A 15,796-nucleotide genomic window follows, 5' to 3' on the forward strand; every position below is an offset into this window, starting at 1 on the left:
AACTGAGACTTGTTATAGCACTTGTATATCATTGTTCTTTTGTTGATTTTGATTGCTTCCATTGTCCTCATTTGTAAGTTGCTTTGGATAACAGCGTCTGCTAAATGATTAAATATAAATCTATCTATCTATCTATCTATCTATCTATCTATCTATCTATCTATCTATCTAGCTAGCTAGCTAGCTAGCTAGTTAACTTAGCTGCATATAAACAGTGCAAAATTAATAAATGTAATGTAACAACAAATGTAAATCAAATCAAATCAAATCAATCAAGGTCAAGGTCAAGGTCTGTCTACCTACTTACAGTAAAAATAGTAATAAATAAATAAATATGAAGTAGCAACAGTTTAAATCTTGGTAAAAAAAATAAAAATAAAATAAAATAAAATAAAATAAAATAAAATAAAATAAAATAAAATAAAATGCAGTTTGGCCTGCTTCGTAATTATTTTTTGAAGTATTCTTTTTATATCTGTTTTGACCACGATAGGACCATTGATCTAAACATCAGATCTAAACCTCTTGATTCAGTTTCGACATGATGTCAGCTACTTCTACGGGTGGTTTGAGGTAGCATGTCATGTGCTTGTCTGAGCATGCTCATCTGCTCTTTGTGCAGGTTGAAGAGCCCTAGGTGTCTGGCCGTTAATGAGGAAAAACGCTCTGCTTTAGCAGCTGCCTGTAATCAGATGGTAATTGGATTGAGTGGCGAACTGGAGCTCAGAGCTCAGTGTTTTTGTGTGAAGATGAGAATTATCCTGTGTGTGTGTGAGAGTCAGGCAGGGCAGGCCAGCAGGGCCTCCAGTGGGGACCACTGGGGCCGCATGTTGGCTCAATGTGCACTAGAATGGCTTCATAAATATGTTTGCTTACAGCTGCACAGGGCAACGGGCTCCTCGCCCTGCAAATATTTCCTTCACACTTCCTTTTATCCATTCTGTGTTTCATCAAGGTGTTGTGAGACAGAAGAACCAGCTAACCTTGCTCCAGTGCCCACACACAGCACAAGACTTTTCATAATACTTGCATTGCTGTGCCGAGTGCTGCCTACACTGGTTAGCGTTGTGATGTAACCATGTAGCTGTTTTGTATTTTATTTAAATTTGTATTGTTTTACAGTTGTAATAATTTGTTTAGTATATTAAACATTATTTGCATATGCATATAGTTAATTGTACTAATGCACTTTTTTTCTCTCACTCTCTTGTCTCAGGATTCAGGATTATGCATGGAAATTATAAATAAATAAATAAATAAATACACAAATAAATAAATAAATAAATAAATAAATAAATAAATAAATAAAAATGCTGTCATTAAATATCATGATAATCCAAACCCTTAATTTATTTTATTTTATTTTATTTTATTTTATTTTATTTTATTTTATTATTGAAGAATCCTCTTACATGTCTTGCATGTTTTTTGTTGTTGTTGTTGTTGTTTTGTTTTGTTGTTGTTGTTGTTGTTTAAGAATTACTGTTTATTGATGTGATTAAATTATGCAATTTGTTGAACTTCATATGTGCTGACAAATCACATGTGATACATATTTACTAAATAACACAATAGAACAGTTTTTAACTACTGTCTTCACAGAGTTACGGTAAAATGACTATATGCATTTGCCTGTGGTTTTGTCTTTTAATTTTATAAATCATGAAAGTGAAAGTTGTGACATTTGCCAAGTATGGTAACCCATACTCGGAATTGATGCTCTGCATTTAACCCATCCAAGTGCACAGACACAGCAGTGAGAAGTGAACACACACCCGGAGCAGTGGGCAGCTATATCCAGCGCCCAGGGAGCCTCTGGGGGTTCAGTGCCTTGCTCAAGGGCACTTCAGTCATGGGTATTGAGGGTGGAAGAGAGCGCTGTTCATTCACTCCCCACCCACCTACAACTCCTGCCAGCACCGAGACTCGAACCTGCAAACTTCTGATTACAAGTCCAATTCTCTAACCATTAGGCCATAGCTGCCCCATCATGAATAAGTAAAGCTTCATAACTAAAATCCAAGCTGAAAATAGCCGGTTGGCAGTACATTTGCATGTAGGATCACATTACAAAGACTAATCTGCAGAAAAACTAATCACGGCTATGTAATTTGTCAATTAAATATAATCTGCTATCTATTTCATGACTGTCCACTTCAGATTTAAAAATAGTTCTCAATGATATATTCAATAAAATGGTACTTGCAGTTAAACTCCAGATATAATGCTTGCATAAAAAATTAAACAGGCAAAAAAGCATAATTTGAAGATTCATCAGAGGGCCAAAATGTAGCTGGATAATTGAGTTTGCTTCGTGGCGAGAGAGATACGGAAATAATGAAGAAGAAAAAAGCTACGGTAATGACCCCTTTACACTTTGACTCATATGTAAAAGAGGTTAGGATTCATATGTGCTGCTTTAAATAAAGAAAACACAATTAAGATCTTACATTTACCACTTTACTGCTGAGTGACACTTCTAAGAGAAAAATGAAGGGTAATATTTGTTTAGATGGTGTCACTTTATGGCTAAGATTTTATTAATTCAACACTTTAACAAACCATCTTCAAAGTGCTCACAAAACTCCCCAGTTACTGTAAGCCGAGTTGAGTGATGGGTTCTGCTAAAGGTTTACGGAATGTTAGTATGCTTCAAAGAGAAGTAAAAGATTCATAACCGAGAATATGAGCAAACAAGAGAAATCACAATAATGCAAAACTATCAGAAGTGAGATTTTTATATGATTTGAAATCACACTTAGGGTGAATGTGGATAGATTTTAATGCTTAAAAATGTGCATATTTCAATGCAAATGCAAATAACAGGGAAATAATGTTTGCATTGCATAAAGACTTTTGTGGCCAAAAACATAAGCTCCTTATATGCTTATGTAAATGAACATTTTAAAAGTGTAGAGGATTTTTTTTTTCTTCGTCATCTTCATCTTTTTTTTTCTAATGAAAATGACAAAATTGTTATTTCTTTTTGGCTCATAGAAAACGCAGCAGCTCAAGAATCCGGTAATAAGTTGACAACTTAGATAAAATAATTGTATTCTTCCAGTGTTCCCAGCCACAGGCGGAAATTAAATGGCTTATCTAGGGGGTCTTGAGAAATCCTTCAATGGTGAATGTGTGTGATATAACAATTTTGATGGTCTCGGGTAATTCAGTCTAGTATTAAGATAGAGGTTAAGGAATGACACAGAAAAAGGCACAAAAATGTCAGGGCACAACTGTAAGACTATACTTTTTCTCTGCATGCAAAGTATGTCAGATAGCAGTATACTTCTAAAGTGCTTCAAATATTATCTTTTTTTTTATGTACTTTTTTTATTCATTTATTTTTTTTTTACCTATACTAAATCTTCTTTATAATAATGAAACATCAAAATGCCATTTTCATTCAGCTGAATTGTTCCAAAGGTTAATTACGAATCCAACATGCAAGAATGTTATTATAAAAGCAATCTTTTAAAATGTTTATATATTTAAAAAATATATATATATATTTAAAAATTGATCCTATTCCAATGAATGGGTAACACTTGAAGCTTTTCGTGTAGACACACTTGTGATTGCACTGTGAAACTGTTTTGTTAACTAAAAAAAGTTACTTTTAAAAAGTTAATTTAAAAGTTAATTAAAAAATATTCTTCAAAATAGCAAAACTGAAAATAGCAAGACTGTAATAACCTGACTGCATTAAATCACCAATCAACATTTTTTCCTTCTAAAGGTAACTGAAAAAGTGTATGCTAAATTGACTTAACAGTAGATAAGTTTTACATAGCTTCATGTTGTACCTAAGTAAATGGTAAATGGTAAAATTACTGCAATGCATGTCTGAAGTGGTATAATGCTGCGTTAAATTTAAATTTAAAACAAGCCAGACATATTTATTTCCATGAATGTGGCACACAGCTTCCTATGGATTGTTATTTAGGATTTACTTTAAAAAGGTTCATTTAAAAATATATGTTTAAATATAGACTGAATCAGCCTGACTGCAATATATGACACTAACCAGCATTTTTTTGCTTTTAAAAATAAATAAAAATATTATTTTTTTCTTTTTTTTTTTTTTTTTTTTTTTTTTTACAGTATAGCCTAATGAATAAATAGAATAATTGTATTCCAATTATTGCCATTAATGAATGTGAGTTTTGATTAAATATTGGTTTCTTTTATGAAGTACACATGCTGAACTACATAAATTTTACAATGATGAAGTTGTAAAACAGCTACATGTTGTGCCTCAGAAGATCATTTACCATGGTAAAATCTGTGTAATGCTGTGTAATTGCTTTAGCATATAAAAACTCTTATACCGTTTTATACACACACACACACACACACACACACACACACACACACACACCATATATATATATGATATAATTATAATTAATAAATTATGGCTTTTGATTAAATATTGTTTTTTATCAAACTATTGCTACTGAAGTATGGTCTTCATGTATTAATTTGTAAAATATGTTTGTGTTGTGTCTAAGAAGACCATTTACTATGGTAAAATCACTGTAATGCATGACTTCAGTGGCACACTACTTTAAACTATAACTTAAAACAAGTCAAACATCTTCAATTCCATGTGGCATACAACCTCCATTGTCACAGAGAATCTCATGTCTATCCTGAGCTGCTGAAAGAACCCTTTAGTGGTCCACGATCCAATCTTCCAGTGGAGGAGAGGACAGAATGAAACTTGCTCCATATCTCCAGAGTAGAGAGGTGTTCTTACTGGCCTATTATTAGGGGCCAATGTCTCAAGTCCCCCGTGACACTGAGGCAGAGAGAGGAAGACAGCGACTAGTGCTATAACAGCGGCCCAATCAATATTCATCTTCCAAAAACAGTAACAGGGAGAGCTGAGCTGGTTCCACGGTAAGGGTCAGCAGATAGAACGCAGTATGTGTGTGTGTGTGTGTGTGTGTGTGTTACCTCGAGATATCTGGAAAGAGGCCAGTGGTCCTGGAAGACCATGTCTGCGTATTCTGTTTCAGTCAAAGTCCCAGTAGGAAGACAGTGATCTCAGGACCGGGAAAAACAGAGGAGCTTTTCTTGAAAATAATCTCGACCCCAGACGGCCTGAAAGCGGGGACAGAAAAAGAGATGGAGCCACGATGGAGAACGGGGGGTGGAATCAATCAAAGCAATTAACTTTTAAGTATTAGGGGTGATTAGTATTTATGATGTTTTTTATTTTTTTTTTTTTTATTTTTTTGGATTGTGATTGTGTTTAAGTTTAAAATTGTGATTGTGTTTTGATAAGTTCTGATAATCTAGTAACATATTTAAATATAAAACACATAAATGAAGGGAAATTTGGAGATTAGTCACATTTTTACCCCTTTGATAATATCAGACCTCCAAGTTGGAGAAAAGCCCTGGTAATCAATGTTTTATGAAAAGCACTGCACTCTTTACATAATATACTGCTGTTAGTGTCTTTAGGGAAATCATCTTTCCTCCAGCTCTTTCCAGGACCGGTGTGGCTGTCTGCTGACACTTGAGCTGACACAATGAGCTATGACTTTGTCCAACTAAACAAAATCAAAACTACATGTAAAGTGGCTATTGCAGTCTAGAAGACAGACAATGTTCTTGTTCTATCTGTACAGAACATCTTATGAAGACTAAATTGTGAAGATTGATTGATTGATTGATTGATACAAAACAGGATGGCAGACTTTGGGGTCTGTAAGATTTGGTTTTGTTTTGTTTTTGAAGGAAGTCCACACTCACTAAGGATGAATTTATTTGACCAAAAATACAGTAATACTGTAAAAAGTTTCTATGTGGATATATTTTAAAACATAATTTATTCCTGTGATGCAAAGCTGAATTTTCAGCATCATTACTGCAGTCTTCAGTGTCACATGATCCTTCAGAAATCATTCTAATATGCTGATTTGCTGCTCAAGAAACATTTCTTATTATCAACAACAGCTGTGCTTTACTGATGTTTTTTTTTTTTTTTTTTTTTTTTTAGGAATATTTGACAAATAGAAAGTAAAAACAGTCAATCAGCTACAAGAACATAGTTAGTCTCCAGTAAACCGAATTGTCTGTTTCCAAACAGGTTTCCCAACAAATCAGACAATTAGATAAGCCCCAAATTCACAACACTTATTTACAGTATAGTTGCATTAAGCTGATATATAATAAAATATTTTAACACGGAAAAATATAAACAACTCACCTTTAATGCCATTTTTTGTCATGTCAAGCTATTTATTTTGAATTAAGGTGCAGGAAATAACTTTCTTAACACAGCAATGATTGACCTTGCAAGTACAGATGCAAAAACAAGATTAATAGCGCCTCTATGGTGATCGCATAACAGCACTCTCTCCTTTATAACTCATTCTCATCCAATATGACAACTATACTGCACTGCCTTGGCATTGAGCTGAGGACTCTGGTAATGTAAATGTTACTAACCCACTCAAGAAATGCTTGTTGTGTTAAAAGAACAGTTAGAACTAAATGAAAATTCTACCTTCATGTTGTTCCAAACTGTATGACTTCCTTTTTTTTCTTTGTAATACAAAAGTGTTGTGTGCAAAAGACTGGTGTGAGAAACTCACTGAAATATTTTAGAAGATTTAGAATATGTTTATACTGCTTTATTTTTATTTTATTTTATTTTTTTTGATTATTGGACATTTACTGTACAAGATTATGTTTTGCAAAAATATACTATTTCAGCCTAAATTAAATTTTCATGTTCAGTATTCAGCAAATTCTCAGTTTAAACAGAAAACCTTCTTAAAACCTACACCAATTTTTTTTTTTTTAGTGCAGGGTGTTTTCTATGCTTAACAATGCTGTGTACTTTGCATGAAAAACATCTCGACACCTCTTGCATGAAAAACATCTCGACACCTCTTTTTACCTTCCAAGGAAGAGATAAAGTCAGGATTGACACATAATGTCATGTTTGAGGGAACTATTCCTTTAAATCACAATAATGAAATGAAAGATGACATCTCACAGGCTATTTAACCCCATGTTTCCTCCAAAGAGAATTTGAGACATCAAGGGTGAAGCAGTAAACTGATCCCTCCCAAAAAGATTTTGAGAAATTTAGTTTTAATGAGTTTTATGTCATTCGGCAGTAACGCTACACATGTGGTCTCTGTGGATCTCTAGATGAGCCCTGCGACTCTCATTGCACTAAAACCAATCAGGTTTTCATAACAGGAAAACACAGGGCTGTAAATTATACTAGTCAATTATGGGGCCCAAATGAATGTGATTGAAGTAGTAATTGTTGTTGCACAGAGAGGAGAGAAAACGCGAGACAGACAGAAGCAGCGCACTCATTACCATCAGCCTCAGTGGATGGCCGATTGGCCATCGAGCGTCTCAGGAAATTGAAATGCTCGTTGATGAATACTTGCAAGAGCGCTGGGAGGAAAGTCTGATTGTCTGCGTCATTTGTGGTAAGGGGCCTCGTCAACACGGCCTTAGTTTGGTACGAGGAATGGTGCGTTTCCTTAATAGGATGATTTATTTCCTGACAATGTTCATTTCCTGCAGGGCTGGCGGAGAGCGGCGTTTCAGGTGGCTGCCGTTTTAAGTTTGCTTCCTCCTCGGCACCCAAGAGAGCACGCATCGGACAGCCTCTGCCACTATTGACATGTGTATCAACCGTCACCATTTTATTAGACACTGACATTTCCTATTGGACCGGTAACAAATGGCATTTCCCTAGACAACTTGTTAACTTTTAAAGGTTGATAGATTCAGTAGCGTAGGGCTGAGATACGCCAGCAGATCACGGCACGGCTATTCGACGGAACCAATAAAACAAAACCGCGAGATTAACTGGTGACAGACAGGGGATGAAGTGTGCACGGCACAGGCGCTGCGGGGAGGAGGGGGAAGCCTAAGCCGGACCACGGTGCAATGGACAATATCGATCTGGATGCAGAGGCCTCGAGCTGAATGAGAGAAAATGAAGCCGCAACTGACTCTCTGCTGTGGAAGCGATGCGGCGGGCCCTCACACTTTCTGCTAGCTTGCTAAATAGTTGGAACAGAGTGCTGTGTTGTTTCTAGAGTCTGTGTGGAAAACTCTGTGTTCTTGCCTGAGACGTTTTACTCAGAGTTTTCTGCCTGTTTTCATAGCAACAAGAAGAAGCCGTCGTGATACTGCAGATTAGATAAAGGCAACACAAGAATGCAAACAGTCCCATATTCTTGTGACAAAGTGAAACAGAGTCTATTGCATGCATTTATACATTATCTATTAAAAAACTGACACTCTTCAAAGATCTATTAAGTTTATGAAGCATTTGCAGTGTAAATGTTGTTTGCAGGAAATTATTTTACATGGATGCATTTCAATGGCAGTAGGCTAAAAAGAGAAAGTTTCCACACAGACAGGAAATAAAACCTTGATCCTGTGTTTGTACTTCATTTCCATATTCAAAGAGACTTGCTTATATGATATTGCACTGATATTGGACATTGATATATTGGTAGCAGTTTATAATAAGGTTCTCTCTGTTAACATTAGTTAACATTAACTAACAATGAATAATAGTTCTAAAACATTTATTAATCTTAATCCATGGTAATTTCAAGCTTCGTTATTAAAATGTTAAAAGTTGTATTGGTTAAAATTATTTAGTGGACATAAACTAGCAATGAAGACTGATAAGAGTAATAAATGCTGCAACAAATGTATTGCTTATTGTTAGTTAATGAAGACCTACTGTATTATGTGCCTTTTTACAATATGTAATATTGTAAAATGTCTCATGTGTTCCCAGAATGTGTCTGTGAAGTCAGCTCAAAATATCCCACGGATCATTCATTATATCATTTTGAAAATGCCTATTTTGAGTGTTTGGTTTTGATTATCATGTCTATGCAGGTGCACTGCATATTTGGTTTCTGCTGAGGAGCTGAGCCGGTGACCTGGCCGCTCAGCAGTGGTACGGGACATGACGTCTCCATTCCCTCCTTCAGGGAATGAGGGTTACCTTTTAGTCTGTCACTCTTGACGTTACGTCGGTGACCGACGAATTGGGATCCCTACTAAAGGGCCACAGATACTCCCCCTTCCAGTGTCCTGTGGAAGCCACCTGCGCCTCTACTTTTTGGCGCAGGCCAGGGCTTACCACAAGGAGACCAGCTACTGCTGCTATGGCACCACCCAATCAGTAAGACTGGATAACACTGGGAAAACATACCCGTACCACTTTGGATACACATATGGGCATCCGTTTAGGTGCATATGGAATTTTTGGGGTGATTTGAACCCTCTTGGAAATGGCAGAAGTATGCCGGGAAAACACGTCTCTGAGGCTATTACCGTGGACTTTAAACATATGGGATCCACTTAGGTCTCACATATGGAACTCAGGCCTCTACCGGTTCTGAAGGATTTATCGAGTGAGGGCCTGGCCCTGGACGCTCTGCCACGTCTGGCTGCCGAGGGAACGTAGGAGCTCAACACGGTCTACGGTATGGACTCTCCGGAGCGGTTTTAGCAACCCGACCCGAAGCCGGGGCCTCTCGGTGCTTCTGCCCATTTGAGGTGAGAACACAGGAGGATACCGGCTCCACACAAAGGCTATAGAATCTATCGAACATGTTACGAGTCGCCCAGCCCGCAGCTCTACAGATTTTTGCCAGCGAGACACCACAAGCTAGCGCCGAGGAGGACGCCACACTTCTAGTTGAGTGAGCTCGCAACCTGAATGGGCAGGGCACACCCTGTGCCTGATAAGCCAGGGTGATGGCATCCACAATCCAGTGGGCCATCCTCTACTTGGAGATGGCATTCCCCTTCCCCTTCTGCCGGCCTCCGTGACAGACAAAGAGCTGGTCTGAGCTTTGTGTCCGGTCAACATAGCATCTTAATCATCTATAGAGTGGGTAGTGCTGTGTTTGCCTCTTCCGGGGGGGCAGTGCTTGCAGGCTTACCAACTGACCCCTGAAGGGAGAAGAAGTGGGAACCTTAGGCACATAGCTGGGCGGGGCCTCAGGGTTACCTGGACGTCAGCCGGCCAGAACTCTAGGCACGAATTGTAGACCGAAAATGTGTGCAGGGAAGGACCTCGTACTTATATGCTCGTCCTTCAGACGTGAACCTCAGCAATGGTTTGTGGGGCGGAAGGGACGACACATGGAGTACGCGTCCTTTAGGTCCATCGCTGCAAGCGTGCTTTGGGTACGTTCGTTCCTTAAGTTGCGTTCCTACATCAACATCTTGAACGGTAACTGGTGAAGGGCCCGGTTCAAGACACACAGGTCCAAGATTGGTTGTAACCCACCGCCTTTCTTGGGTACAATGAAGTAGGGGCTGTAACGCCCCCTCTTCAAATCGGCTGGAGGGACAGGCTCTATCATATCCTTCACCAGTAGGACTGCGATCTCTGTCCTCTAGACAGGAGCGGATGCCACTGAACTTGGGGGGAACGCTGGGCGAACTGAATCGCATAGCCGAGGCTGATTGGTCCGCAGAAGCCAACGAGATGGGCTGGGTGGCGATAGCCAGACACCCAGATACCGTGCAAGCAGGACCAATGGAACCACCGCCGTACACGCGTGGGGCAGTGAGGTGGAACACAGTGTGAGTGTGTGGGAGAAAGAGCTACCTGGTTCCACAGGTTGGCAGAGTGTGCGTGAGTAGGACCTTTGTTGACACTCTTGAACTGCCCGCTACTGCTGCTGACGAGGGAGGAGTGCGGTCTGATGTTGGTCTCTCTGCGACTCTCCATATTCGCGCAGGCCAGGGCTTACCACAAGGAGACCAGCTACTGCTGCTATGGCACCACCCAATCAGTAAGACTGGATAACACTGGGAAAACATACCCGTACCACTTTGGATACACATATGGCATCCGTTTAGGTGCATATGGAATTTTGGAGGTGATTTGAACCCTCTTGGAAATGGCAGAAGTATGCCGGGAAAACACATCTCTGAGGCTATACCGTGGACTTTAAACATATGGGATCCACTTAGGTCTCTACATATGGAACTCAGGCCTCTACCGGTTCTGAAGGATTTATCGAGTGAGGGCCTGGGCCTGGACGCTCTGCCACGTCTGGCTGCCGAGGGGACGGAGGAGCTCAACACGGTCTACGGTATGGACTCTCCGGAGCGGTTTTAGCAACCCGACCCGAAGCCGGGGCCTCTCGGTGCTTCTCTGGCCATTTGAGGTGAGAACACAGGAGAATACCGGCTCCACACAAAGGCTATAGAATCTATCGAACATGTTACTGGTCGCCGCCCAGCCCCGCAGCTCTACAGATTTTTTTTGCCAGCGAGACACCACAAGCTAGCGCCCAGGAGGACGCCACACTTCTAGTTGGAGTGAGCTCGCAACCTGAATGGGCAGGGCACACCCTGTGCCTGATAAGCCAGGGGTGATGGCACTCCACAATCCAGTGGGCCATCCCTCTACTTGGAGATGGCATTCCCCTTCTGCCGGCCTCCGTGACAGACAAAGAGCTGGTCTGAGCTTTGTGTCCAGTCAACATAGCATCTTAAGCATCTAAAGCAAAGCTAGGGCTGGGTCTGCCTCTTCCGGGGGCAGTGCTTGCAGGCTTACCAACTGACCCCTGAAGGGAGAAGTGGGAACCTTAGGCACATAGCTGGGCGGGGCCTCAGGGTTACCTGGGAGTCAGCCGGCCAGAACTCTAGGCACGAATTGTAGACCGAAAATGTGTGTAGGGAAGGACCTCGTACTTATATGCTCGTCCTTCAGACGTGAACCTCAGCAATGGTTTGTGGGGCGGAAGGGACGACACATGGAGTACGCGTCCTTTAGGTCCAATCCTTTAGACCAATCTTGGGGACGGATGCCCCTTAAGTTGCGTTCCTACATCAACATCTTTAACGGTAACCGGTGAAGGGCCAGGTTCAAGACACAAAGTTCCAAGATTAGTCGTAACCCACCACCTTTCCTGGGTACAATGAAGTAGGGGCTGTAAAATCCTGTCTTCATATCGGCTGGAGGGACAGGCTGTATCATATCCTTCACCAGTAGGACTGCGATCTCTGTCCTCTAGACAGGAGCGGATGCCACTGAACTTGGGGGGAACGCTGGGCGAACTGAATCGCATAGCCGAGGCTGATGGTCCGCAGAAGCCAACGAGATGGGCTGGGTGGCGCTAGCCAGACACCCAGATACCGTGCAAGCAGGACCAATGGAACCACCGCCGTACACGCAGTGGGGCAGCGAGGTGGAACACAGTGTGAGTGTGTGGAGAAAGAGCTTACCTGGTTCCACAGGTTGGCAGAGTGTGCGTGAGTAGGACCTTTGTTGACACTCTTGAACTGCCCGCTACTGCCTGCTGGCGAGGGAGGAGTGCGGTCTGATGTTGGTCTCTCTGCGACTCTCCATATTCTCCCAGGACACAGGGACAGCTCTGAAAACCGCTCTCTCGTTGTGATATTCCAGATTCTCCACCTGGCCCTCCTCTAGGGGTGGGAGAGGTGCCTTCACCAACCCCCAAGAGCAGCTTCCTCCTTCTCTGGGTCGCCCGTCCTGGGGCCTATTGCTCTACTGCTCACCGCCAGGTTTGACGGGGGACCGGATGGGTGAGGTGGCCTGCCTATGCCCAGCTCCATGGCGCCACTTGCTGGAGGCTGCTGTGGATGTGACATGGGGGCAGATGCAGGGGGCCACCCTCGGCACAGAAACTGCACTTGTTAAAATTACAAATGACTTGCTTCTTGCGTCAGACCAAGGCTGCATCTCATTGCTAGTTTTATTTGATCCTAGTGCTGTGTTCAACACCATAGATCATGACATACTCATAGATTGATTACAAAACTATACAGGTATTCAAGGGCAGGCTTTAAGATGGTTTAGATCCTACCTGTCTGATCGCTACCACTTTGTTTATTTAAATGGAGAGTCATCTCATTTATTACCAGTAAAATTTGGAGTGCCACTAGGATCTATCCTAGATCCTCTGCTATTTTCAATATACATGTTGCCCCTTGGTAATATTATTAGAAAATACGGGATTAGTTTAGATTGTTATGCTGATGATACTCAACTATATATATCTGAACAAGACCAGATGAAACTTCTAAATTATCCAAGCTAACAGAGTGTGTTAAAAATGTAAAAGATTGGATGACCAATAATTTTCTCCTATTAAATTTAGATAAGATAGAGATATTAGTTTTTGGACCAAAAAAAGATTACACAGAATCTCATAGATTACAATTTGCAACTAGACGGATGTACTGTTACTTCCTCTACAGTCAAAAATCTGGGTGTTATATTAGAAAGCAACTTGTCTTTTGAAAATCATATTTCCCATGTTACAAAAACAGCATTCTTCCATCTTAGAAACATTGCCAAGCTACGAAACATGTTACCTGTTTCTGATGTAGAAAAGCTAGTTCATGCATTCATGACCTCTAGACTGGACTATTGTAATGCACTTCTAAGTGGTTGTCCTGCATCTTCAATAAACAAGCTACAGGTAGTCCAAAATGCAGTGACTCGAGTCCTTACCAGGTCAATAAAATATGATCATATTACCCCAATTGTCAGGATCCCAGTCTATGTTCCCCTGTCTTTGGTTTTGTGGACTCTTATTTTGAAATGTTCTCGTTCCCCATTGTTTCTGTGTTCCCTTGTTCCCATCTTGTTAGTTTCAACAGTAATTGATTAGCTCCTCCCTTCTCGTTACCTCATTATCCTGTCAGTATATAACTCAGTCTCACACCACCATTCACTGCCGAGTATTGTTTAGCCCAGGTTGTCTCGTTTCCTGCTTTGTCTTGCCTTCGTGGGGTTTTTTTTTTGGATTGTTTACCTTTTTTTGATTCTTGCTTTTGTATTTTTGGATTTACCCTTTGGATTACCCTGTCTGGATATTGTTCGCTCATTGAAGACCCATGCTTGCCCTAGGATTATTCTTGTGTCTTGCCCTTTATATACCTGTTTGCCATTGTTTGACACATACCTGTTATGAACACGTCTCTGACCAATAAAAGCTTGCACATGGGACGTCTCGTCGGCTCAAACGTTACACCAATACTACAGTCTTTGAACTGGCTACCTATTAAGTTCCGTGTAAAATACTGGACTTTTGGTAGTACCTAGGATAGCAAAGTCCACTAAAGGAGGTAGAGCTTTTTCGCATTTGGCTCTCAAACTCTGGAATAGCCTTCCTGATGATGTTTGGGGTTCAGACACACTTTTTTTCTGTTTAAATCTAGATTAAAAACACATCTCTTTGGCCAAGCATTCAATTAATGCATCTCATAATTTTGGACTAAAGTTATATGTGATCAAATGCGCATTATTATTCTTTAGCTTGGGTTAAACTATTAATTTTACTTGGTTGGAACAGCAGCTACACTAATTATGTCTCTATTTATTTCTCTGTTTTGCCACGGGAGTAACTAGGATTTACACAAGCTCCAGTCTGGATCCAAGACACCTGAGAAAGGATGATGCCAACCCCTCAGAGGACCTCAGATGATGCTAACCCTGAAACAACATACAGAACTACCACATTTTGCTATAAGTTTGATTGCATAATTGCTGTTAATAGTGTTAATCGTCTGTTTGTTTACGTCTTTAATTGATTTTTCTGAACATGTCTGTCGTATGCACATAAACTGACATCTGTCATCACTGATAATCTACTACTAGATATTGTAGAAACTTAATTTTCTGTAAAGTTGCTTTGCAAGGATTTGTATTGTAAAAAGCGCTATACAAATATACTTGAATTTAATTGAATATATATATATGTATAAGTATACGTGTATATATATATATATATATATATATATATATACTGTATATATGTCTATGTATAATGATTAGTATGTATATGTATATATATATATATATATATATATATATATACTGTATATATGTCTTGTGCCTATCATATGAAGTCACAGCACATACTAGGGAAGAAGAGTTCAAATTTGCAATACTTACCAGCCAAAATATGACATCTGGCTTCCAAAAATCTCACCTGCCATAATGGCGCTGACTCCTGACCTTGTTTGTTTGCTTTTCTATCCACTCTCAGGACTGCATTTGGTGGCAAGGCACTTTCAACTAAAATAACCCACGCCCTCTCAAGCTCCTATGATAATACAATATGGAAGAGAGCCATTTGTGCAGGTCGGCAGCACTTGACCTGTAACTGGGCTCTCCCTGCTGAAGCCACACATTTGGTAATGACAGATGATGTTGCTGAGAGAGCTGCTCAGTTCTTCTAGAAGCTTCATTATGAGCCAGAGAGCGGCAGAGAAAAGAAACCCACCGCTTCATAAAGAAGCTGATGCTTTGTGACTGACTGACACTAATTGGTGTTCAAAAAAGTTGGAATCACACCAGATAACCAGAGATCAGGTTAAACCTGGTCACTTGCTTCTCAGAGAAGTCTTGAAAACTTTCAGTGGTTGCCAAGAATCATTCAATAATCCTATGGAACAAAAGTTTAAATTGTTGGTGACATTTGATTAGCCTTGATTAGAAAGTTGTAATTACTATTATATGGCATCGTGTAAAGTCAAACTTTGAAGCAACTTGACAAAATCTTTTCTGAAACATAAAAAAAAACAATTAACTTTGATGGTTGTTGGCATTATAATAATAATAATAATTCCTTACATTTATATAGCGCTTTTCTGGGCACTCAAAGCGCTTTACATAGAAGGGGGTATCTCCTCAACCACCACCAGTGTGCAGCATCCACCTGGATGATGCGACGGCAGCCATATTGCGCAGAACGCCCACCACACACCAGCTTATTGGTGGAGAGGA

The 15,796-nt window shown here is 40.2% G+C and overlaps 1 long non-coding RNA gene across 1 annotated transcript; it reads right to left on the reverse strand.

Moving 5' to 3' along the window:
- Positions 1-4,168: 4,168 nt before the first annotated feature.
- On the reverse strand, positions 4,169-13,618 carry LOC122137545. The gene is made up of 3 exons (XR_006154936.1): positions 13,517-13,618; positions 4,963-5,109; positions 4,169-4,804 (listed from the first exon to the last, which is right to left on the reverse strand). It is a non-coding gene; the product is annotated as an uncharacterized LOC122137545 (long non-coding RNA).
- Between the last annotated feature and the right edge of the window lie 2,178 nt (positions 13,619-15,796).

Source organism: Cyprinus carpio, chromosome B6, assembly GCF_018340385.1.
Source record: "Cyprinus carpio isolate SPL01 chromosome B6, ASM1834038v1, whole genome shotgun sequence".
In the NCBI taxonomy this organism is placed as follows: domain Eukaryota; kingdom Metazoa; phylum Chordata; class Actinopteri; order Cypriniformes; family Cyprinidae; genus Cyprinus; species Cyprinus carpio.